Source organism: Boleophthalmus pectinirostris, unplaced genomic scaffold (assembly GCF_026225935.1).
Source record: "Boleophthalmus pectinirostris isolate CB_2022bp ecotype Guang Dong unplaced genomic scaffold, ASM2622593v1 HiC_scaffold_8, whole genome shotgun sequence".
Lineage (NCBI taxonomy): Eukaryota > Metazoa > Chordata > Actinopteri > Gobiiformes > Gobiidae > Boleophthalmus > Boleophthalmus pectinirostris.
The window spans coordinates 9,063,135-9,066,395 of record NW_026571515.1 but is presented as its reverse complement, the minus strand read 5'-3'; the positions used below and the strand labels follow the sequence as shown (position 1 = coordinate 9,066,395).

Here is a 3,261-nt window from a genome sequence, read left to right as displayed (position 1 = left end):
AATCGCTCTTTATCTGCAGCGACTCATTATAAGGCAAGTTTAATTGAAGATGAAGCCAAGCAAGTTCCTTTTGAAATGTTTTTCAAAGTTTGGTGCAGCGTCTTCACTCACGCCTGCTCAAGCCGTCATCTTGAGGTGCTGGTCCTGTCCTGCCGCTTCCCCAGTTTAGGCTCCTGGCTCCACTAATGACATCACTCTGTTGCAGCCAATGAAATAGCAGCAGGTGTAACCCTGTCGTCATATCACTGAATACATCTCAGAACGTCTAATTAACCAAATGTGAACTAAAACGTGTTAAATTAATACTATTGAGTTTGGAAAAATATCTGAATAAATTTATATTTTTGTTTATTAAAATAAAATGGTAAATATTGGTTGTGACATGTCCCCACCGTCCCTATGCATACTTTCGCCCTTGTGCACACCAAAATGGATTCCTACGATATTTGTGAGTTCAAAAACTCACGAGAATCCGTCTTGGTGTGCACACTGTTTGGCTAATGGGGCAGGTGGACCAATCACAGCATGAAGCCAAAGGTGAAGCACCAAAAACAAACATGGCAATGCTATCAAATCTTCTTCAGTCTATTTTAGCATCAATGCAGTCTAATTTGTTTGTGAAGAACATGCAGGAGGTAAGAGCTTTGTGCATTTGTGGACAGGGAATATGTCTGCTTTTCTCTCAACTGCACGTAACAAAAGTTTGATTTTTCGCTCTTGTGACAGATTCAAATCATGAAGCTCTGTTGTGTTTGTGATCTTTTGCAGTGAGAGTCGTCCCAGATTGATAATGTGTAGAACTTAATTCAGAGTGACACACAGATCAATCCGGTGTGTGCAAAGTCACAAACATGCATGGGTGACAGAAAATCTCTTCAGGCATGTTTTTGATGAGGAAATAACTTTATAAAATGGTAGAAAGCACCAAAAAAGTCGATTTTGCATAATATCCCTTCATAATTTTTTTTTTTTCTCTTGAATATTACAATCAAAAAACAAAAGAACTAAGATTGAAAATGAAAAAAAAAAAGAAAAGCTGTGGAGACAAAAGGAACTGAACTCACAACCAGTGACATTATCCCTAACAAAGCTCATGACAGAAAAAAGGAATCCATATCACTAAATCTTTGTGTTGCTCTGAGCCTCTTGTGTGCACAGTTTTCAGACTAAATGTTTTTTTGGAGCTAATCCTAAAAAGCATCGATTTGTTGAGTCTGCCTCTGTGCATAACAATGTTTCCTCAAATAAAAGGCACTGTGGGCGGTGGGACCTCCTGAGTCTCTCATTTCTACAAAAACAACAATTTATTTAATTAAAGGATCGTTTAACTGGAATGTTACACAGTGTGACATTAAATATACTGTGATCCGACTGCTCCCGGTTGCATTTTCACACTTCATCACCACCATCTACATAACTTTTATCTGATAGTGCACAGATTTGGTGAGACAGAAGACGACCAGCGAGCACAGCACAGTGAGTGTGAACAAAGATCAGGGGAGGGGGACAGGTTTCACATTTGTCATCTACAGGCAAAAACAAAAATTCAAATAAACATACGGCTGATATCTTTAATAAACAGATACAAGTCATCACTGTTTTTGTACTGTTGTTGTTCTGCCCTTCTGTATACACTGAAAAAACGGTCCGAGTTGCTCAAATTGCAAAAACAAATTTGACAACAATAACATCACTTTTTTACGTTTCTCTGTCAAGCATGTTTAAATCTTACAAACATCGCTTGATTGTGGCTGATGTGAGACCTGCATGTTTTAAACAGGTTGAGGAAACATGACTTTATTATAATCTCTGGTGAGGCTCCTCCCTCTGGAATTCTCCTTCCCAAAACCTTTGGAGGGAAAATTCAAATGTAACAGGACACAGGACAGATCCAGGAGCAGAGACACACAGTGTGGAGCAGGAGGATTATGAAGCTGATCTGGAGGTAAGACTTTTCAAAGATTTTATTATGTGCTTCTCCGGCCTAGAATGTCGTCATTGTTAAAACATGTTTGTGGTGTTTTATTTGAAATTAGAGTTAATGTAAGGACTCCTTGAAACAAATTGTTTTTGACTGTCCATCTACAAGAGTCTGACACTTGTACTAAGATTTGATTGTGTTGCTTCCAGAGTCGTCTACAAACACAGAGTGACGTCCAGAGCTCTGCTGGAGCTGTGGGGAAGTTCATGAATGTTATAGTTGATGTTTCAGAAAAAAGGAAGATGTTTGAGAACCAACAAAACACAGACCACAGATGAACAAAGTAAGTAAACCAACTAAAATTATTTTAAATTTTTTCAAAATGAAATTCCTATTGAAACTGTTATCGTACTTGTACAAGGTGATGTGGCATTAGGAGACTTTATACCAGATGCCCTCCCTGTTACTGTGTTTAGAGGAAGAAAAGCAGCACATGGTGAGTTTTGTTTCTGCAGATACACTTCTAATGTTCTTGTGATTCTGTTCTGGTCCGTTATTGTAGTAATAAGTGCTATAAGTGTATTTAAACATGTAGAACAGAGTAGATCATCAGAATGTGATCATCATGTGTTATTCTGTGTCCACAGGCAGAGACCAGAGCTTCTTCACTGGAATAAATCTTCACACTGTCCAGCTCCAAACTGTGTGTCTCTGTCCCTGTGCTCTCTTTGTGTTTGATTCTGTTTAAGACAATACAGAACTGTGGAAAACTAAAGACTGTTTTTGTATTCTTTTACAGAATTAGATCAATTAAATTAAATTATACATACTTATACATTTCATGATAAGATACCATAAGATAAATATGCATATTCAGCATGATTTGTTCAAATTTCATCAACATGAAAAAGTGATGTTCATGTTCCGAGAAAAACATGTGTAGAGGGGATCGAAAAAAGTTTCAAAGCCTAAACATAATTTTATTGCGTGCAACCGCTGTCCATAACTTTTTTACGCAAATCCAGCAACTTTTTTTTTTCAGTGTATGTTGTATTGTCTATCAAAGTCTACTTTTTGACCTTATTTTAAAGCATACCCTTATTTATATTTTAGCATAGTTTATATTGTGATTCTTTGTAAATATTGCACCATAATGCCATGAATTTTGATCACTGTCACTAGCAATAAAACTTATTCTGATACCGTGAAGAGCCTATACAGAAAAAAATGGTTTGAGACGCGTCGCTCGATTTGCGAACACAAACTTGACAACAATAACATGACTTATTTAGACTCTATGTCAAACATGTTTAAGTCTTACAAAGGCTGTTTGCTTGTGG

At 37.1% G+C, this 3,261-nt stretch overlaps 1 long non-coding RNA gene across 1 annotated transcript; it reads left to right on the top strand.

Annotated features, from left to right (window-relative positions):
• The first annotated feature begins 1,877 nt into the window (after window positions 1-1,877).
• On the top strand, window positions 1,878-2,696 carry LOC129412428 (uncharacterized). The gene is made up of 4 exons (XR_008633725.1): window positions 1,878-1,945; window positions 2,131-2,264; window positions 2,343-2,417; window positions 2,569-2,696. It is a non-coding gene; the product is annotated as an uncharacterized LOC129412428 (long non-coding RNA).
• The last annotated feature ends 565 nt before the right edge of the window (window positions 2,697-3,261 follow it).